The sequence below is a fragment of the Haliotis cracherodii genome, unplaced genomic scaffold (genome assembly GCF_022045235.1).
Source record: "Haliotis cracherodii isolate W230 unplaced genomic scaffold, xgHalCrac1.p SCAF_14, whole genome shotgun sequence".
Lineage (NCBI taxonomy): Eukaryota > Metazoa > Mollusca > Gastropoda > Lepetellida > Haliotidae > Haliotis > Haliotis cracherodii.
This window is the reverse complement of record NW_027266269.1, coordinates 2,521,752-2,545,692: the sequence shown is the minus strand read 5'-3', so window position 1 is coordinate 2,545,692 and position 23,941 is coordinate 2,521,752. Positions and strand designations below refer to the sequence as shown.

Genomic DNA, 23,941 nt, shown 5'->3' with positions numbered 1-23,941 from the left:
GTATAAGATGGTCGGGATGAAAGCATCTCTGAAGAATAACGTGCCTGTGTACTGTCTACAGTTGTTTACACGCAATTGATATACATTCGTATATACAAAGGTTGCTCAAATCAATGCCTACATAACTATGTTTAAGATAAAATGTAAAATCAAGAATGACCTATGAATATTGGTATTGTATTCTAAGAGGACCAGTTTAAAAAACAACAAAAACAAACAAAAACAGGAGTATTAATCTCCTCAAGTAACATAGTTGCAAACTGGCATGGATGAAGTTTGGTGTTTGTTTAGTAACTGTTGAAAACGACTTAATATATGTTAGAAACGACCAAGTATTAGTTTTTTGGACTAGACACTGATATTGAAAGAATGAGTATAACAACTGTGATGGCTCTCCTCAAGACAATAAAGACTCAACACCTGATGTGTGCTGAACAAAATATAAACTTTCTACACATGACTGTGAAGGTCACAAATTTAACTGAAAAGAGTCTACATGTTCAAGTGAAAACTGATCTCGTGCATGTAGTAGAGTATGTTTTACAGAATAGTTTGTCCTGATATTTTGAACACACTGACATTGAGCTCGTCTGTCCCTCTCGTCCCTACTTCTACAATTTATGGATTTGTTTTTTAGATTGTTGAAGGATGGTAGCCCTCATCATTACAGAATGTGATTGTCATGCAAATGGCCAGGGTTCGTTTCCCCAAATGGAAACAATGTGTAGGATTATATACATTGTACCCCTTTGATAAAAAAACCCAACTCATTTAAACTGGTTACTGTGATGTTTAAACAGGATATTGCAATTTTGTACTGTGTTAACAAGGTACTCAAAAGTCCTTTGGGCGAGATAATAGTTTATTTCAACCAAAATATACATCTTATTGTTCTTTCTAATCAATGCATGGAGATATTCGGCTTTCATAGTGAATGTGTACCCAACAGGAATGTGTCAAGGAAACTTTGGGAACATTTTCTTATAAACGCTTCAGTTTCCAGGCACGTGAAGAAAACTGATACAATATTACTTAAAACACATCTGGCACAACGTCAGAGTTAACAAAAATCAATTTTCTTTTAGTAAACAATTATTTTCGTTCAAATAATTCAAAAGTAGGTAGTACCGACATCAAAACGCACAAGGGATACATTGAAATTTATTTGACAAATACAGGATACCGAGTATATGTACATGTCACTTTTACAGTACACATATCAATCAACGTGAACAATTGAAGGTGCATTGGACGAGAAAATAGATACTCACATACATAGGTTATGTGCAGTAATAGTTACATGTATTGAAACAACATTTCTTCTCCGTCAATTGTATCCGGTTAAATATCCATTTATGATTTTATGTATCAAAGGGGGGATATTTAAATTCATGAGTAAATTCAATGTTAATACATTATTTTCTTTTCTTAGAAACAAATATTAAGTGATTATTTCTCTGCCATCGCCTGCTGAACAAGAATGACGATATCGTTTGTCAAACACCTGTAGCAGTAAGGCATGCAGTCCCTTTACCACCAGTGTCTAGTCACACCAGCCACGAACATCTAGTATCAGATGTCTTCTGGACATGCCACATGTAGTAATGTGTCTCCTTGCTTTAGGACATGATCATAGCTGTTGGTTCTGTTTTTCAGGTTGTGCACTAGCCCTCTCACAGATGACTTCTGAGTAGAACTGGTGGGGCTGCATTGCCTTCTTATCAGGGACAGACACTTTACCAACACACGGATTCATCGCCGCAGACAATCGTCTGACCTTCCTGTCTGCCTCCAGTATTTCTATGATTTGTCTGCATCCTACTTTATGAGCGTGATCCAAAGAGATATTCCCTGCATTGTCAACAAGTGACAAGTCTGCCTCCCTTCCTCGAAGATATTCGAACGTAGCAACTTTGCCATATAATACTGACGTCATGACAGGTGTCAAGCCAGCCTTGTCTTTAGCATTGATGTCAAACGAGTCTATGATGTATTTCACCATATGAAGCTGACCATGCTGAGTAGCAAGATGTAGAAGAGAGTGTCCATCCTTGTCCACCAGAGTTTGGTCAGCTCCACGGGACACTAAGAACCGGAACACAGCAATATGTCCTCCACACACTGCCCTCATTAGTGGTGTCTGGTCATTCCTGCCTCTGATGTTGATGTCAAAGGTCTTTTTCTTGAAGAAAGATTCCTTTATGTGTGTTGCTGTATCATGGTCTTTAGTGGCGACATCATTCTTTAACGGTAGATATTCCACTATGGAACTAATTCCACCCTGACATGCTAAATGGAACACAGAATCGCCATGGTTATCCTTCATGGAAACATCTGCTCCCTGGGACAAAAGCAGGTGAAACACACTCCTTCTTCCATAAGCAACTGCATTCATAAGTGGTGTCCAGCCATCTTTTCCATGTACGTTAATGACGAACTTAGGCAGGAGGTTCTTTACGATGGAACGATTCCCACCCTGACATGCAAGGTGAAGTGCATTGTTCCCGTACTCATCAGTCAGGGTGAGATCCGCTTTTCTAGACACAAGTAAGTTGAACACATTCTCCTGTCCTGCCCTCGCTGCATGCATTGCTGGTGTCCGGTCGTTCCTTCCCCGAAGATCGACATCAAATATTGTCAACAGATATTCTACAATAGCTGTGTTCCCTCCCTGGCATGCCATATGTAGAACATTGTCTTTGTATTCATCAGTCGAAGTGAGATCAGCTTTCTGACTCACAAGCAAAAAAAACATATCCTTCCTACCAGACCTTGCTGCATTCATAACTGCTTTCCGGCCATGTCTTCCGGGAGCATTGATGTCAAACTGTGGCATGAGATTTTTCACAACAGATTGGTTTCCACCCTGACACGCAATGTGCAAGACCGTGTCATTATAATCATCAGTCAGTGTGGTATCAGCCTTCTTTGACAACAGTAGTTTAAACAGAGTTGGTTTTGCAAGCAGAGCTGCAATCATTATAGCTGTTATCCCGTGGTTTCCCAGACAATTGATGTCTGTCCCTGACAGTAGATGTTTCACTATGGAAATATTTCCACCCTCACATGCTAAATGGAATACATGATTGTTGTAGACATCCCTCAGTGTGAGATCAGCCCCCTGTGACACAAGCAGTTGGAAAACACTCTCGACTCCACTGACAGCTGCACACATCACTGGCGTCCATCCGTTGTATCCCCGACTGTTGATGTCAAACTGTGGCAGTAGTAACATCACAATGGAGACATTTCCCCCATGACATGCAAGATGAAGGATATTGTTGTTGGTGTCATCTGTTAGTTTCAGGTCAACATTAAGCGTATCCAGGAAGAGTCGAAATAGATCCGCCTTTCCATTTACAGCTGCAGTCATGACTGGCGTCCATCCATGTTTTCCCTGAATGTTAATGTCAAACTTAGGCATTATTTGCACTACAAGGGACATATCATCAACATGGCAAGCCACATGAATGAGGCTGTTGTTGTCATCATCTGTCAATGTGATATCAGCATTGTGTGAAACAAGAAGGTCGAGAGTTTCCTTTGTCTCAGACAATAATGCACACATCACTGGCGTCTGTCCATTGTTGCCACGTGTATTTACATCTGTGTTGGGGAGCAGACTTTCTACAATTGATGTATGTCCATACCGACATGCAAGATGAAGAGGTGTGTTGTTTTTGCTATCTCTTAATGTTAAATCTACTTTTGTTTGGATAAGATAGTCTAAAACATCCTTCTTGCCAGAGAGCACTGCACACATAACTGGGGTCCAGTCATGTCTTTCTCGAGCATTAAGATACAAATCAGACCGAAGTTTCTTGAGTACCATGCTTATGTGTTTTACAGTGGGCAAAGATCCATGCTGACAGGCCAAATGCAGTAAATTGTAGTTGTTGCTATCACATAACGTAATGTCAGCTTTTCTATTCACAAGGATGTCAAAACAACCCATCTGCCCTAAGACAACTGCATACATTAATGGTGTCCAACCATACAGGTCATGCCTATCAATATAACAGTAGGGAACAAGTCGTTCCAAGATATTCTTGCTCCCAGTGATACAGGCATATTGTAGAATGTTGTGCTTAGCAACATCAGACAGGGCAGCTGCTTCTTTGATCATTTCACATAGGCTGTCAGCTATTTCGTTTTCCTTTAACGTGAGATACATTATGTATTTACTGAATGCACCACTAACAATAGCATCAGCCATCCTCTTAGCAATTATTCCACTGTAGGCCCCTGATAAAGGAATGCTGAGCTGGTGTTCATTAAGAGGAGTGTCCATGGCTTGCTGGTCTTGTACATGCTCAAAGAGGAACGTAATACTGCAATGTTTAAGAGTAAACTCTGGGTCAATACTGAATAAAACAGAAGCACAGACATCATAAATCACAGAATGTGAAAATGTTTTGTGTTTCCTTCCGTACAGACTGTGCCACAGAAAGTTCTGATAGCTTTCACAACATCCTTTCTTGCTGCCGTCTTCACAATACTTGAAACAGCCTTGAAGTGAGCCTCTATGCCGGGGTCAGATGCAGCCTCCAGCTGGCTGATGTTCAGCTGTCCTTCGCACAGCAGCAGCAGGATAAGAGCAGCTGACTTGTCGTCCAATAGGCTGATAATCGTATGAAGTTCATGTTTAATATAAAAATGAGGGTCCTCGAAAAAACGTTCACTGGATGTTTGAAAACCAGTATATCTGGAGAAAAGTTTACATGCTAGAGGAAATCCGACAGTTGTTTCCATGAATGCAATAATTTTGTTCACATCAACATCTGTTCTACATTTGTACTGACGTTTGTGTTTCAACCATATTGCTTTCCTCTCCTCGTGTGTATAGCAAAGAGGTGTAGTCTTTGTCAGGATGATCTCTGAAACGGGTTTGAATAACCGCTGGTCTTCTAGCATTGACAGTGCATGCTCAAGGTTGTTAGTTTCAGAAGTAAATATACAATAGATGTTTGAATAAATCATAACTCTCTGTTCCGCTCTTGATTCCTGCCTCAGACTCTCATATCTTCTCTCAGACTTGGACTTACACTGTTCTAGGAGCACAAGCAGGTCATACAGAAAGTGTGTAAGACGAGGCACATCCGTGTATGATCTGAATGTCTTAAACATGTCGTCAAATATGACACACACATCTCTGTCTTTATCTAGAAAATCAGACAACTGCACTTTATCTACATCTTCAACCAGTACCAGCTCATACCCCTGCCTCCTGTATTCACCTCCCAGCATCAGGGCCATGGATGTTTTACCAGATCCTGGAGCACCGCTTATTGTCACATGGCCAACTATCTGCAATCTTTCTTTCACATCTTCAAAGGCCTCAGTTTTAACAAAGACCCTTTGAATATCCCGTATCTTCTGTTCGTGCGTTTCTGTAAAGGTAGATACACACGTTTAAATAATAAGAAACAAAGTGAAAAATTCAGCATTACCAGTTATAAATATGCAAGATACGGATATATACACATGCACACGTTCATAATTATTGTCTCACTAGATATTGGGACCGTGGGTTAGCCGAGTGTTTAAAACTCAATTCCAACATGAATGCAATAGGTGAAGCAAATTTGGGGTGTCCCCAGCTGTGATACTGTTAGAGTATTGCTAAAAGCGGTGTAAATCATACTCACACTCGCTCACTCCCTACATGTATGCATATTACTATTTGGTTACTATTATTATGAGCATGACATATGAGCGTATATTGTACAGTTACATCGCCAGAGCACTGCCTCGTGTGTTACGTAATACACTCAATTTGTTTTCAATAACGCACGTTCAAACACAGCAAAAAAAATGCAGTTTCCGGTATCCGGATACCTGCCGGATACCATCGGACACTTACCCAAAACGCGTCCGGGTATCCGGTGGCAGATACCAAGCCGGATACCAGATCCGTGGTATCCGGCATGGACACCTCACCTGAAAGTATGCAACCTGGAATCCGGGTATCCGGCAGCGGATACCTCACCGGATACCTCAATCTGGGTGTCCAAGGATCCGGCACCGGATACCTCATTCTGAGTTTCCAAAAACGTGTCAAAATTTGGGGATGCATTTTGTTCAATTAAGTGTGAAACACCTAAATATATATTGGAAACTAGCCATGAAAATTGAACATTGCTGAAGGAATCCGGCAGGTATCCGGATGCAATCCTGGTAAATGATGTTAGCCTGGGCATATCAGATAGCTGTAGTAACATTCTGTGTCATTTTAGTTGTAAATATCCCCTTAAAGTTGAGATCTATGGGCATGTACTTTTGGAGAAGACAATTTTTTCAATCTTTTTAGATGTTAAGCTGTTTAATGAACAAACATCAGTTCTAATACGTGTATGATGATATCCTTAAATTTCATGTTCAGACTTCCAGATTGTTCTGAGTGAAAGTATAAACTCATCGACTGTGTGCTCACTTGGGCCTTTGGTCCTAGTGAGATGATAATATGATTATTTGTAAAGGTACAAGTACTTGTTACGAGCATACCAGCTTCATTTAAGTTTGAAACACAATATGCCTCACTCTGAGGGTGACATGTACCAGATTTCATCACACTACAGAGAGCTGTTCCTCAGTTACTGTGAACATTTTTACTGAAAGACATTGAAAGCTAATCTGACCTTCAATATCAGTTGCGACTATTTCAAAAACAATTGTAAATTGCTTCATTCAGTATAACATTGACAAACATATGACAATGATATACAACTATATGAGTAAGAGTTATTTAGACTTCTGCAGGAAAAGGCACATTAGAGAACAAGAGTCATCAGAAAGATGACATAACCCCCCGGCAGATGTCTGTAAAGTAACCACTAGTAAATGTGCATTTCTGTATGTAATGAGTCAACAGTTTAAAGTTCTTTAAGAAGCATACATTGTTTATCCACAAAAGATCCACCATGGTCGCATCCATATGAATGCCAAGTTTTGATCAAATACATTGAATGGTTTTCGAATTCTGCCCCAGAAACGAACCTCATCCCCAATTGAGTCTATGTCCAACTTCATTCCATAAAAATTTAAAAAAATAAAAATTAGAAAAATCCCAAAATATCAAAAGGCAACACTTCAGTATGTGCCTGATAGCTTTGCCAAGTTTCGATCAAATACACTGAATGGTTTTTGAATTCTGCCCCGGAAACGAACCCCATCCCCAATTGAGTCTATGTCCAACGTCATTCCATAAAAAAAAAAATATTTTTTTTTTAGAAAAATCCCAAAATACCAAAAGGCACCACTTCAGTATGTGCCTGATAGATTTGCCAAGTTTCGATCAAATACACTGAATGGTTTGGGAATCCTTCCCCTGGAAAAGGAAATGATTACGGATGGACAGACAGACTGGCTGATCGCTATATCACCCCGTATTATATGCCGGTGGGGTGGGTGGGGGGGGGGTAAAAAGTAAGTGTATGACCTGTTGCCAACTTCTATCCCTGCCCTAAGGAAGAGTTTGGCCATTAACAATTTTTTTGTCTGGCTATGACATTGACCTTTGACATAGCAGATCAATGTGTTATTCCAAAGATGTCCAAGCAATGCATGGTTTCATCCGATAACTGTGGCTATCAAACTGAGGCAAAATATTGGAAAATCCCCATTTACACACCTGGCTAAAGAAACATAAACAACAAACAAATTATCAATTTCTTTTATTTATATGCCTATATCACACACTGAACATTGTTCACATGATGGTTCCTGATGCAGTATGCAATTTCCTCCTATTCTTCAATACTCATAACAGAGTGGGATAACTGTTCGCTTGAAAGCATAAGCAGACCATGCTCACCAGTTCAGAGTTACTTGCCCTCAAATATCCTTTCCCTTCTATATTGCCATGGAAAAACAGGAACCAGGATGAGGGGAGGCCAGATCGGCTCTATCCCTGTTGCATTGTGTTAGTAGAATTGTGAACATTCTATTTGGTGTTTGGGTCCACATTTATAGACAAGTAGTCGCAAACATCATTCCTTTCAAGTGATTACCACATGGCCAAAGACAATAATTTCTTCAACGTCCTTGAAGGGTCCCACTCCGACTTGGCATTGGTTGGTCTTCTCACATTAGCCAGACCAGCCTTTGTGAGTGTGTCCCAGTGTCAATTGGGATATAACTTCTTGGTAGGCCCCCATTGAAATAACAGGATTCTCCTCATCACTGTCTGCCTATCACTTCTGATATCTGGAAGGGTCCTTCCAGACTGTCAACCAGTCATCCGGGTATCTCAAGCTGGACTTCAGTTTCTGCAAAATTATGTATAAAGATTGTAGCAATAGAAAAGAATTGTTGCAACATGTACTTACAGATAAAAGGCAGCAAATTCACTTAATTTATCATCTTTGAGTTTTGTTATATACCAAACATTTGAGATATATATTGTTCCATGCTGATGAGTTGAAACAATCATTAACTGACATCTCTTAAAAATGCTTCCCATACAAGCCAAAGTAATAGATGAGGTAGCAAGTGGGCTCATTGATCGCTCGTAATCGTACCCAATAACGTGGGATGTTGTCCATAACAGTCATCATCGGTGCGTCTGGATCGAGCTCATAACATTACTCACTGGTTTGCCTAGTTGGGATTTGAGATTTGATTATTTATAATCCTTGTCATTTAGCTGAAGTATTGTTGGATGTGGTGTTAAATGAGTGAAATGGGAAGAGAGCCCGAAGTGATGCAGGTCTTACATGTTTACCACTTTGATGAAACCCACAAGCAAGTGTATGATGCTACCCTCGATTCAAACCCACGACCATTGGTTTCTGTCAAGCCCAAGAGATGCAACTATGCACAGCAAGTTGTGGTGCCTTTGATAATTAGGCCATCCATGCCAACAGGTGATAAAGAACAAGCAAACTGAAAAAATATTTGCAGAATAGCTACATGAACATGATGAACCAAACAGAATAATTTCAAATATTTACCACTCACTGCTACTCTTCTCTTGTTCCTCATTGCTTCCCTTTTTCCATTGATGCTGTGCAGATGACTGACTCATTCATTCATCCAGACATTCTGCAAAAATAAGTAGCATTCACATTACAGAATTATCCAAACTGTACATGCTGTACATTGAATTCAATTGAAAAGGCCCCAGTTGAGTTTCCAACTTAGAACTGTCCTTATTAAAATATTTCATCCCAAACATTCAGAGATAAAACATAATCCCATATTTAACAACTGTCAAACAATTATTGGGTCATTCAACATACACTTTACATAGGGAATCACTTGTTGCAAAAAAGATCCTCGCCAAGGTCAGAGTCATTCCATGAAATATTGAATTATTTAGTTATGAAGCTTATACAAAACAAGGACATAACAGTGTAATTATAAAAATATGTTAAGCGTAAAAAAAGTAAAGTCTTTGGTGGCCATTATTGTAAATTATAGTCTGTATTAGCATCCCACAAAAGTTTAGAGTTAATAATCGTTCCTAGATCTTTGTACATTTCTTCATTATCTATAAAAAGCGGATCTAATTTGGATCATCTTGTTTTGACCACAAATCCATTACGCCCCTTATGCAAATCCTTGTCGTCATAACAAACAGTTGACCATAATACTAAAAAAAGGACCCTTGGCGTTTACGGTAAAGTATGTAGAGCAGGAAAATATCAAAATCAATCCGTTCCATAAGATCTCTGCACGGAAATCATAAGGTCACGAAGCCCTGCTACGTACCTGGCATCCGCATTTGCTGCCAATCGCCTTTCCAAATACTGTTGACTTCCGCGTTGTGGATGGCTCAGAGGAACTTCGGCCGGCATTTCCGTGGTGGAGGTGAATGAGAACAATGTATCGATACACGAGGTAAGCTTATCGTAATCAAGCATGACAGTGTATATCGATACACGAGGTTTGTTTACGTCCATGTTCTAAAATGGCGCCCTGGACCGCAGGGGAATATGGGTAAATTGGCTTGTTCCGGGTTAACACAAAGCTGGGCCCCCGTCTCTAATATCACAATATTGTTTGGCGCAAGTTGGCGATGCGCATAGGGAGCCCGGAACCAGTTTAACACGACATAAGCTGGTTCCCGGCTCTCTATGCGCGTCGTCAACTTGCGCCAAGTTATATTAAAGACGAGGCCCAGCTTATACACTGAAAACGATCGGTCATTTCGTCAAAATTGGCCAAATATTGAGATTGCAGCTGAGGTAATGCTGGCAGCTGAAGTGACACATTAAGGTAAGGAATATGTGAATATTACAATGATCACGTATTAAAGTAATTTACCACATGTAAGTCTGTCACATGTGACACATTAACTTTCATAGCCAACATGTAAGTAAATGTATCAGGATATAATTATATTTTTATATAACAAGTAGCCTGTCTATCATATGTTAGTATTTGCTTATGTATATAATGAAGAAATATGTTTACTTTAACTGGATAATTTGTATGCTAATGTGACTCACTGTCTTATTTCATATACTCCCTTTACTCTGTGAGATGATTAATAGCCTCAACATATTTTTCCAGATGTGAAGAATCAAGAACAGCTTTAATGACAGGGAAGTTTTGTATCAGAGATCATCGTGATGTGGAAGATAAGACATTTTAAGGGTATGAACATTTTCACTTGAACTAGCTGAACAATAACCATGATGACAACTTTATCATGGGGGAATTTTGGGTGGTGGGGTAGCCTAGTGGTTGAAGCGTTCACTCTTCGTGCTGAAGACCCATGCAGGTTTGATTCCTGCCACATAGCTGCGATATTGCTGAGTGTGGCGTTAAACATCAAACAAAGCTAACAGCCGCATACATACTCACATGGGGATTCCAGGTTGAAGTTAGTCCCCATCAACATGATCAACCTATGCTAGTTGTAAGAGATAACTTAATGGATCGGCTGATCAGGCTCGCTGACTTGGTTGATCCATGTCATTGTATCCCAATTGTGTGGATGGATGCTCGTGATGTCAATCACTGGATAGTCTGGTCCAGACTTGATTATTTACAGACCACCGTCATTTAGCTGGAATATGGCTGAGTGCAGAGTTAAACAACAAACACCAACATGATTCTACAACCTGCTCTTGTGGATACCATTTTGAGGATCCTACACATAACTTCTTTTCGGGTCTTAACTATTGCAATATGTTCTACTACATGTGTTTTAAACATATATTTTTTTCATTGGCTTATCTAAATGATGCTCAAATACAAAATAATTAATAATATAATACTAATTCTATACTATTGCAAACTATCAGTTGAGCAATAATGTAATCATCTGATTATAATTAGATAATGAAGGAGAAGTCCATATTGATTAAATCTATTCTGAGATAAATGCATGTATTGATTGATTTATTTCAATGTTTTCCTGTACATAATTTTCAACAATTCCATATAAAGCTTTCTTATATCCATGCTGTATAATAATAATACCTATTATTTCTAATAATAGCATAATTTGGACACACAAATAAGTAATGAATGGTATTTTTATAACAGGTGCCACACATGCGGGATAGGTCATTTCACATGAATCATTTTTATGTGAATTTAAATCACTAATATCCATGCTGTATAATAATAATACCTATTATTTCTAATAATAGCATAATTTGTCACACACATATAAGTAATGAATGGTATTTTTATAACAGGTGCCACACATGCGGGATAGGTCATTTCACATGAATCATTTTTATGTGAATTTAAATCACTACAAGCTGATCTGAGTCCTGAAAGGATATGCCTTCGATTCTGTGAAAATGGAAATGCTTAAACATCTCCCAATATTAACCATGCTATTACAGAATCTGTTCACTTGTTTGTGTATGTAAAATATTTTTGAACCATTACATCCATCTAATGATTGTTTGTATGTGTGATGTGCCAGGAGAGGTATATATGTACAAGCATGTGCATACGCGTATAAAAAATATGTATGTTTGGCTAGGTACCAGTATAGGAATTAGTTGTTTTGTGCGACTTGTATATTAGCATCATCATAGTTTCAACAGACAGTTTATGTATATCAAATGTTAAATGTCTTTGAAGGGAGAATTGCATATCAAAACTGACATTATTTTATTACTTATGAGTAGAACTTTTTAAGTATCTGGCAAGATACATTTCCTTGGTCCACAGAAACATGTTACTAGTAAACTGTAAACTGACTTGTCAGTGTGGTTGGAAACTAACTAAGCTGTCACTACTCAATTAAGTAATTAACAGATAATTGAAAGTGATAATACCCACCTGACACTAATTGCCCTGTTAATCCCTAATCCACCATGAGTTGACATTGAGTTCATCTTGCTAATGAGCTGTTGTGAGCGTAACAAGATGATAAACATCAAAGGTGGGGCAGGCTTTGATCAAGTGTTCTGTAGAAGAGATTATGTCATTTGTTTAATGTTTATTTAGGATTAGCTACATCCCTTGATCCTACCAAGACCATACTTGAGATTATCAGACAGTTTTTCTGGATACAACCTGATGTCTCAACTGTATTGGATTCTGCCTTGTAGCAAACTATGTGTGTGACAAGGACTTTGACCACTCTGTGCAGATGCATAACAATGCACTTGGGGTATGATTCAATTGGGGTATGATTCAATTATGTCACACAAGTCAAAGATGGGTTCCACTGTATTTAGAAACAGACGATAGATGCAATACTGTGTAACTTTATAACAATCAAACGAGTATTCAAATAGGAATACACATATTTTTACAATGACCCTTGAAAAGTTCCAAAACCAAATAGAACTACTTAAATAATGATTACACTTGACCAATATATTTGGCAGTTTTTCCCGTTATTGTTAATCTTAATTAAAGATAGGATAAATGATAAAAATATGATAATGATTTTACTCATGACTAATCATGGGCAGATACAGCTTTTTTTACAGCTACAGTATTTATTGTCTTTGGTGGTAATTTATACAGAAATAAAGATTTATTTTCGAAATAAAAAGGGGGGTGCGCACCACAGCACCCCCCCTCTGTATCCGCCCATGCTATTGCCAGCAAGGTCCCCAAAATGTAATATACATATTTTTTAGTCGATTGTTCAGGTGGTTCTTTTCAGTTGATTTTTTTGCATCAGTGTCTATTTTGGCCTACCAATTAATGGTAGATATTAATTATCAATAATAAGTGAGATAATTATTTTCAATGTGGCTCCCATTGCAACTGAAGCAAGGAACGATTCAAATTAAGCCTGATTCAGCTGCTACATTTATATGTTCTTGCTTCTCTAATCAGTAATTCAATCAGTTGTATAGTGACTTGATATTTGGTGAAAATATCTGTTGTATGAAATCCTAATGTTACTTACTTTTGTATTTGAGATGATATTTGTATTTGGTAGCCTAGTGGGTAATGCGTTCTCCGAAGCACTGGGTTCTGTTCCCCACATGGGTACTGTGTGAAAAGCCCATTTCTGGTGTCCCCGCAGATATATTGCTGGAATATTGCTAAAAGCTGTGTGAAACTATACTAACTTGCACACTCATTATATAATATTTTGAGATCACTTACATGACTTGTGTGATTGAAAGTTTTGATAATTATGAATACCGTATTCGACAGAATAAGCGCCCAGGCGCTCTCAAAATTTTGTGCTTTATGCTGGCAGCCTGAAATGTTAATGTACGACAAATATATTTTTCCAGAATGAAATTCCCCATAATTAAGGGTGCATATCACACACGAATGTGTATTATATGCAAATAAATAAGCGTTGTATACATTGATCAATTGGAAAGGGTGCTAATTGGGATTGTTAACTAGCCAATATATTAGCAAATATTCCCGTGGGCGCTTATTAGAGCGAGGCACTTATTACATCAAATACGGTAGTTCTGTTTTTATGTATAAGAACCTATTTTATTGCATTGCATTGCCTTGTTTACCCTTCCTTATGTTTTGATGTAATGCAAACATTTGAGAAAAATTCAGGGGAGCCTGCCTTATGGCACTACAGGAATTGTTTTCAGAAGATCAATTACAATTTTGTATTTTCTGTAAAATTTACTGTTTGCTATGGCTTTTTTACATTGGTTAACATGGTTTGGTTAACAGTTGCTTGATAAACTGTCATTACCTTACTCATTGAGAAACCAACTTTTTACCCTTTGTCAATATATGTGTGTTTCTTATATTTTTAATAACAAGATTTTAAAGATGTTATAAATTGTTTCAGGCACCTGGATTTCACAATGACACCAAATCAGACAAGTCATACAAAGGACTCTCAGGGTGATGAATAATCCTCCCCAGAACAACTAGCAGGTTCACCTCAGAAAGTGATGATTCTGAATGAATAATGCCACATCAGTGTGATTCTGTAGGTTGTTTTATTACGACATTAATCAAGTCTAAAGGAATTAATACCACAGCAGTGAGACTATGTTTATGTGGTGTACACTGACGCTGACTATACACATCTGAATGACTTTTGTGGTTTACTGCACAAACATAATTGACTTTAGATATTCTTCTCCCTTGAAATTCTTCTGAGATTTGACCGATTTGTTTATTTAGAAAATGGCATTGAAGCATCTGTTTCTGTTTTTGAATGTTCTTGCAAACACCTTTGGTTACTGAACCAATGAAATGTCATAAAATCAATAAATATGATTTGTTATCTTAACAACTTTTTTTGTTTTGCTTCTTTAAAGAAATATGATATTGATCATTCATAACATAGGTGCTAACATATATCAAATATACTAATGCCCTGAATGTTTTCCTACAATTAATACAGCTCACTGAATGAAGTTTTTAGTTCCATGTCAGTAGAAAAATTACATTGATATTTTTATGTACCGGTACTTTATTAGGTGTTTTCTGTGGATGCACCCATTTGGGTTAATGATATTCTGTTTCAAACTTCAATGAAACTCGTCTGTCAAGATGTAACAAGTACTGATACAGTTCCAAAATAATCTTTTAATCTCACCAGGAACAAATGCCCAAGTGAGCACATAGCCAATGACTTTCATTTGTTTTGTCAGAGTGAATATGGTGTTATGTCACTTTATGAGCAAAATTCCAACAATATAATGATGGGTGACACCAAGCAATGTACCGATGTGGTGAATCGAGCGCTTCAACCACGAGAAGCTAGAACAAACTGGGAATATGAAGATGAAATGTAAGGATACCATCATACCAGGACTGAATGCTTTTCATTTAATACGCTGAACATCTAAAATGAAATATATATGAATTTGAAAAATGTTTTCACCAAAAGTACCTGCCCATAGATCTCAACTTTAAGGGGATATTTACAACCCAAATAACACAGAATATACACTACAGCTATCTACTATGCCCAGGCTAACATTATTTACTAGGAGAAAGACATCTCGAAAAATTGCATCCGGATACCTGCCGGATACCTGCCGGATACCTTCAGCAATGTTCAATTTTCATGGTTAGTTTCCAATATATTTTTAGGTGTTTCACACTTAATTGAACAAAATGCACCCCCCAAATTGTGACATGTTTTGGGAAACTCAGAATGAGGTATCCGGTGCCGGATCCCTGGACACCCAGATTGAGGTATCCGGTGAGGTATCCGGTGCCGGATACCCGGATTCCAGGTGACATACTTTCAGGTGAGGTGTCCATGCCAGATACCACAGATCTGGTATCCGGCAAGGTTTCTGCCACCGGATACCCGGACGCGTTTTGGGTAAGTGTCCGGTGGTATCCGGCAGGTATCCGGATACCGGAAACTGCATTTTTTTTGCTGTGAAAAATACTTGTTTGAAGGCAATTATATTTTTTCAAGGTTACTGATTCATCTAATTCCTCATGATGCAGTTGTGATACATAGACGTATCAATGCACGAAGAAATACTTGAATAATCAGTTTCGATAAAGGTATCATGTTCTTACCAGACAGCAGGTTTACATCATCCACAAAACTGCCGGAGAAACCATCGTCTCTCTTTACTGCTGGTGAGATAATTGCAATAAGTGGATTATATAGATGTTTTCTGGTTGTTGTTTTTTAACAATTGTACTATATATACACATTAGCATAATTCACTGCACAATACAATGATGTAGACGAATTTTGAAAACATAGCAATTGCAGCATTTTAAGATATCCATTGTGTTCCATGTATTGGGTTACAGATTATGGAACACGATATCTATTCAATTACTTGTACCTAAGACTCTTGGTCAAAAGATCCAAATCCATTAAACAGTCACCTTTCAAAATGCTGGCAAACCTTGCTCCTCCTTGCTTTGCCACGAAGGGTTCTAAACATAATAAATATGACTGTTGGATCAAACATCTGCAACCTAAGCTTGATTGTCAATTTTTAGTTTGCATAATATGTTGTACATTGTTCTGAAAAAAAGATCATTTCGACAACATTTGTAAGACAGACGGTATTGAAGCTTGCGTCAGAATGTTCAACAATCATGAAGACAAATTCTCAATATTTACTTGTCAGTCTCTTATCAAGATTTTTGTTCTAGCCAAAAGCTAATGAAGTCATACTTTTTTTTTTTTAAGGCAATAAGTGCATATGATCAGACTTATTTTTTACTTTGAGTAATTATAAATCGCCTATATAAACACAAATAATAATACACTCTCGCTTTTAGTAGAATTATATAACTGTGTATGCTCACCATATTCACCAATCCTGTAAGCAGAGAATACAAAAAATCAAAACATTTATAAATCAACTGATCAGCATTAATATATTCAGGAATGAGACGATCATCATTGCATATTTGCGCTTATAGTATATGTTGTTTCTATGTCTTTTGATGATTGACCGTACAAATGCGTATTTAGTGACGATGATGATGATGATGCTGATGATGATGATGACGATAATGCTACTGCTGATGATGATGATGACGATAATGCCACTGCTGATGATGATGATGGCGATAATGCTACTGCTGCTGCCGATGGAAATGATGATAAAGAAGAAGACACACTGCCTCACGTTCTATTTCTGTATAATCTTTTAGCTGTAGTGGTTCTTCTCCAGCATGGAATTATAGCTGTCACTGCATTGGTATTCCGCCAAGATTCTCCTCTTTTCCGTTTTCGTCTATAAAGAATGCTGAAGATACACCGACAACTAGTGTTGGTTACCAAAGGATACGTAAACTGTAAAATGTAAACTGTTTTGTTGCAATTCAAAAGAGCAGCTCACCTCAAAATGGTTAATACTTACTACATTCACGAGAATGCGGTAATCTTTACAATACTCTCTTATTATAACCAAAATATTGTAATATCTATGTCGAATGACCTGCATCTAGGGAGCAGAATGAACACTTGGACGTCGACTTACTCAAGAGCTGTCAGCATATGTAATGTTTTCTACAAACAAACAAAAACCCGACAGAATGTTGTGCATTAGTTAATAATCTCGACCTTTAAAATATTTTGCCAGGCAAACACTTACAGTATTAACACTACGACAGCAAGGGCAACCAGGATGAGAAAAACAGGGACAAGTATCGCAGCCAGGTCCGGTGCTGTCTCTGGCCAGGATTCATTCGGTGCTATTGACGATGTGCCTGTGACCCAGGCTTAGGTGAGAAACATAAACAAACAACAAAAAGACATACACTATCATCATCATTCTTCACGTATCCCATAGTTTGTGATTATGTAAAAAATATATAAAGACATTTAGGCAAGAAGTAGGTATCCCCATGGGCACCAACTGTGCTACCCTTCTTGCAGATTCGTGTTTGTTATGCATATGAATAGAGAATTTCTTCTCAGAATGGCCAAGTTGAATCAATGTAATTTAACTTAAGCTTCTGTCAGCAAGTATATCGAAGACCTGATGTCATTTAAAACATCAAATAGCCAATTCCCTTCCACTGATTTAGCCTCTTGAACTAGTGATTAAGGTGACCAATGAGACCTCCCCATCTCTTTAATATTTAGATATATGGATATCAAGTCAGAAAACACTCATCTTGAGATTGTATGACAAGAGGGGTGAGTTCAACATTCCAACAGTCAAATGTGGTGTTTACATTTCACAACGTTTGAGGACAAACGAGTATGTTCTTTCTGACAAGATTACAAAGACCGTGATACGACCCTTGCTCAGAAGTTGTTGAGTAAGGTCACAACATGCAGTGACTCAAACAAATTACAAAAGCTGTGAAAACGTTTTGTGGTAGCTATGTGGAGGACATTTCCAAATTTGTCGCACAAATGTCATAAAATCATCCACCTTATGTTTCCGGGTTTTTTTTGTTTCAAGTAAACAATTGATTTGCTGCATTTGCATGTGTTTGTGATGGGTGCCAACTGTGGAGCTGGATATACTCACCTTTCAAAAACACAGTGATTCAGTAACACATGCTCATAATATAGGCTCACTTTCTTTTGATAAAGGAAAGGGTTTTGTAGCGATTATTTATTGTACTCACGTGTTTTGTATTCCCAGGGAGGCGTTGCCGCCGTCACTGTGACATAAATGAAGTTTGCATTATACATATTCACAGAAACACCACTACCGCAAGTATATGTATGTATGTATGCCATGTTGTTTCACTCCATCAAATTCTTATTGTTTGATTCGCTCGTCACGGCGAAGACCCGTGTTCGATTCCCGACATGGGTACAATGTGAGAAGCCCATTTCTGGTGTCCCCCGCCGTGATATTTATGCTAGTTTGTAAGTTGTTTAACACGGCACTAAGCAGTATTCCAGCTTTATCACGACTGTTTGTAAATACTTCAGTATTTGACATCATGATGAGCATCGCTCTAGTCAAGGATAATGGTACATGCATCAATTAAATCAACGAATCTGACCACCCGACAATCCTGGGTTGTTGAAGATCTATTTTGGCCAGATTCTTCACGGTGAAGATGACTGCAACATGGCCAATGCTGCATTAGGTGTTTTGTGTTTATATGTGGCATTAATATTCCAATACAGCAACAGTCTGTTGTTAATACACATCACCATGCACTATTACAGGTTTAAACATTTAATTTGTTGTCACACCTGGAGTAATGTTGCAATAGTCTCCTGTGTAGTTTCCACTACATCCAAACGCGCAGATGCCATTTTGGCGATTACAGATGTTTCTCAAGCAGTTCTTGCTGCAGGCGTGGTCACAGAGATCTTCAAACCACCCAGGCACACACCCCTCCGAGCACCTCCCTGTCTCCTTGTTGCAGTGCCTGAGGTTTTTTACTGGATGAGAGATACAGTTCAGAGGACATTCTTTGTCGCACTTGTCTCCATAGTTCCCCCATCCACAGCTGTCTTCTCCATATGCCTCAAATACTAAATGTTGAAATAGAAGAACTTTTAAATGTTTCCATTCTCTGAGGTAAAATCGGAAGCTACAGTTCAGTAATTTAAGGTTGACTGAGCTTCAATTTAAGTTAATCAATATAATGGTAAAACAAAAGTATAGCTTTGCCATTTACCATGTCCAACAGTGTTTCATTAGTATTATCTGTATACTGAATACTTACGTTTGCTATACTTTACCTTCCCGGTTCGCCCCGATTATGGTTCTAGGTTTGTCAGCACAATACCTGTGCTCGTGGGTTTCACCGAAGTGGTAAACGTCAGAGACCTGCATCACTTCGGGCTTTCCTCCCACATTAAGCTGACACGCTGTGATATAACTGAAATACTGTTAAAAGCGGCATTAAACCCAACTCACTCACTCACTCACTCTTCTTTACCTCACAAGGATAAGTAAAGAAACCAATGAATCAGTTTCTTCTGATACTGCCATGGTGAATGGTGCATCTACCCCTCTCTGGTGCTCAAGCCTTCCATCTACATAGGGGAATGTAATCTCGTTGCAAGAGGACAACGCCTGTTGACTCCCAGATTCTACCATTATATTGATCATAGTTTTATTGAATGATTCCCTGATGTTATTGTTCTTTTCGATTCCCAAAACGAGCAACGGTGTCATGTTGTACATCTCAGTCATGATGACAGCTAGTTATGCAAGTACATAAGACTGAATGAGTTACAGAGACGATTCACAGAACTGGTATTAAGCCTTATGAAACTATTGTGCAGGTGTAGGGATTTATGAAAACAAATATATACGTTCTATTCATTTTAATTTGGTTTCAGTTGACATGAAATTGATATGAAGAAGTTGAGAGCTGTTTATCATAGGAATTTGAGAGAAAGCCTTTTTAGGCTTTTAAATGTATCAGTAGACCTACACTAAACTCAATATCACACTGAATTGTTTATGTTAAATGGCATTATATTATAATTATTTCAGTAGAATCATATTTAAAGTCCGTATTCACAAAACTGTGAGGCGTCGTCCTTTTAGCGAACACTCGTTGTCATCTCTGATTTTCATTTACACTATCTAATAATTTGTATTACTAATGTGTCTTTCACGCCCAATGGGATACTGGTGTTGACGTTTTGAATTCCAATACTCACTCAATATCAGCAGAACTTGGTAAATCATCTGCATGGCTTCAGGGGACTCGATGTAGTAGCTCCTGCAAGCAGTTACGTTGTTTGCATTTTCAGACTGTGATACAAATACGTCAAAACATTATGCTATCTAGTTTTGTTATGCGGCTTTTTTCTGCCATTAGAGTGAAACAAATTTATGAAATGTGTATACTTTGTCATCCAGCAAATTCTACGAAATGCCTATCAAACGATTCAAAAGCTTTTCCTTTCGAACCATATTATGGTAAAACAATAAAAACTTTAACCAACCACGTATGCTTTACATTAATGTCTCAAATCAGCCAGCATCGTCGGGATACATTTGCCTCACACTCAGTTAACCTTGATTAACCAGATTGCCTTGTTTTGTTGTTTTTTAAAGGGTTTAGAAATGACTTGCTAACATTTGGTTTGATATACTAAACCCCACTAATCTCCAAGTTATACATGTATTAGGAAGTACTGATTCTACTTGATTTATCTTCCTATTCGCGGGATGATTGAAAACAGTGATAGGGAAGTCATTTCTACAACTTTTTCAACCTCGCCCATGACTATATCTATCCACATGTATCCTGCCACACATGAAATGCTTTTTCACATTGTACGAGGGGTGTTCATTATAGATTTCCCCTAAACAATTTAGGGATATCATATTTAGTATAAATTTCACATGTGTAATGATACATGTATCTATGTGTCATGTCTAAATTTGTAGCACCGAACTATTAATCTTACCACTTTTACAACTGTTATGATCGAGTAGGGTGTGACAATGGAGCCAGTAGAATACCGAGCAGTGATTAGGTTTTTATATTTTAAAGGTCGCACACCAAAAGATACTTTCGATTAAATGAAAGCAACTTATGGGGAAGATGCCCCATCATATGACGTTGTTAAACACAGGCATCACCAGTTCAAGTGTGGTCGGACATCTGTGGAAACAGCTGCCATTCCTTGTCGCCCCCATTCAGCCATTGATGAGGACACTAACCATCAAGTGGAGACCGCCATTTGGGCAGACCGACGTATAACTGTTCGCCAGTTAGCACAAGATGTCAAGATCAGTGTAGGGCCTGTGGAAATATCATCCATGACAATTTGAACATGCATAAGGTGTCTGCACGATGGATTCCCAAGTTGTTCACACCTTTCCAAAAGCAGGAACGAGTCAATTGCTCTAAGGATGTTTTGGACATGTGCCCCCCCCAAAAAAAAGGCAGACTTTTTTGACAGACTTATCACACAGGATGAAACATAGGTCCATCACTATGATCCTGAGACTAAAGTTCAGTCGATGCAATTGAAGCATGTGGAGTCACCACCCCAAAATAAGGCACGTGTCCAACCCTCTGCAGGCAAGGTCATGCTCACGGTGTTTTGGGACCAGCACGGAGTAGTGATGATGGATTTCTCGCCAAAGGGTACCACAATTACAGGAGCGTATTGTGCTTCACTGCCGCGGAAATTGCGGAACGCTATCAAGCTTAAGAGGCGTGGCATGCTGACCAAGGGTGTCCGTCTCCTGCAAGACAATGCTCCAGTACACAACCTTCATGTTGCCCAGACATAAGCGCGGCCCTGTGGGTAGGAAATCCTTCCACATCCTCCTTACTCTCCTGACCTTTCACCATCTGACTTCCACCTCTTTCCAACCATGAAGTCATTTTTGAAGGGAAAACATTTCACAGATGATGAAACACTGATTTCTGAAGTCAAGTCCTGTTTTGAGACACAAAATGAGGGCTTTTACAAGCGAGGTATCCATAGTTGCATAAAACGATGGGAGAATTGTGTAACTCTTGGTGGCTACTTTGTGGACACTGACTAATACCTATGCCAAGTTTCATTCCACTAGGTCCATCGGAACTGGGTCAGGGGAAATCTTTATTGAACACCCCTCGTATCAATACGATGTTCTTTAGGGTCCTTCATAGTGTGAAAATAAGTCATGCACTCTGATTATTTAGAGATAATACAAGAGCAAGAACCCGTGTGTCTCATTATCCGCATATATTAAATTAGGAATATCAAAGCTCGCTTAAATAAACTTAATATTTCACTCATTATTTATATATTTACTTTCTAAGTTACTTTCATGCAATTCAATTTTATTCTGTATCAATAGCCTCGACATGCCATCTTTTGTTCCAGACATTAATGGTCCTTTATATCATATCATATCATATCATATCATATCATATCATATCATATCATATCATATCATATCATATCATATCATATCATATCATATCATATCATATCATATCATATCATATCAAGTCTATGTATTTTAGGGGGCGGTCATGTAGCCTTGTGGTTAAAGCGTTCGCCCATATTGCTGAAGACCCGGGTCCGAATCCCAACATGAGTACAATGTGTGAAGCCCATTTCTTGTGTCCCCCGCCGTGATATTGATGGAATATTGTTAAAAGCGCCCTAAAACCATACTCACTCACTCACTCTATGTAATTTAATTTAATTTAATTTAATTTAATTTAATTTAATTTAATTTAATTTAATTTAATTTATGATAAAGACACTGCACTGTTGCGACATGACTAACGGTAAGGGTTCCTACTCAAAGTACATTTTCGTATATCGCCAGGATGTGTTCTGATATAATTAGACTGACCAGTCGGTTTGTGCCTTTTGTGTTTAACCAGCTATTACTCGTATCGATACTTGAAAATAAGAGGATTTATTTGTTTGAATTGGTTTTATTTGTTTTCATTTATGTCCTTGTACCTTGCTTACTGTGAATGTGATAGAACAAATGCTTAGCTTTTGATTTGTCATATACTCACACGCAAAAGAAGTCGAGTATGCAGTATACATGTTATTTATTTTCAACAGTAAAGACAAGAAATACTAATAGGGCAAGACTGACAAAAAAAATGACTGAAGACAGTTTAATGGCTTACACAGTTTCGGGTCAATACCCAAAATGTCAGTCAATACCTGGTGTGACCACCATTAGCATTGATCACTGCCACACATCTCCAGTGCAGAAAGGCCATGGTAGCTCTGGCAACATGAGGACGAGCGTTGTCCTGCTCAAAAATGTGTTGTTGATGTTGTGCAAAAAATGGAACAATGTGGGGTCTGATCACTTGGTCGATATGCCGTTGAGCAGTGACGCCGTGTCCCCGACCTTGACAAACATTCAGAAAGCACATGGGTCCAAGTCTCGTATTAAGTCTAATCCCTGCCCATATCATGATGCTAGGTCCACCCCATAGATCCCTTTCCACAACGTTTCTGTCAGCAAAACAATCACCTTGACGCCGCCAAATTCTGACCCTTCCGTCTGCATGGGAGACACAAATGCGACTTTCATCAGATAATATGACACGCCTCCACTCACGATGACGCCAACTGTGATGACCCTGTGACCACTGGAGTCGTGCTTGTCGATGCCGTGGTTGGAGAACAGGACGACGTGCTGGTCGGCGGGATCTGAGGTTGTTGGAA

The 23,941-nt window shown here is 38.4% G+C and overlaps 1 protein-coding gene, 2 long non-coding RNA genes and 1 pseudogene across 3 annotated transcripts in view; 1 reads left to right on the top strand and 3 right to left on the bottom strand.

The window, feature by feature from the left end:
• The window catches only part of LOC139460911 (multiple epidermal growth factor-like domains protein 6), an 85,067-nt gene that overhangs the window by 15,076 nt on the left and 46,050 nt on the right, over positions 1-23,941 (bottom strand). The window lies entirely within an intron of this gene.
• On the bottom strand, positions 850-20,506 carry LOC139460956 (uncharacterized; annotated as a pseudogene).
• LOC139460963 (uncharacterized) lies at positions 7,612-10,024 on the bottom strand. The gene is made up of 3 exons (XR_011652848.1): positions 9,712-10,024; positions 8,952-9,042; positions 7,612-8,267 (listed from the first exon to the last, which is right to left on the bottom strand). It is a non-coding gene; the product is annotated as an uncharacterized lncRNA (long non-coding RNA).
• Positions 10,103-15,302, top strand: LOC139460964 (uncharacterized). Its single transcript, XR_011652849.1, has 3 exons — positions 10,103-10,218; positions 10,516-10,599; positions 14,204-15,302. It is a non-coding gene; the product is annotated as an uncharacterized lncRNA (long non-coding RNA).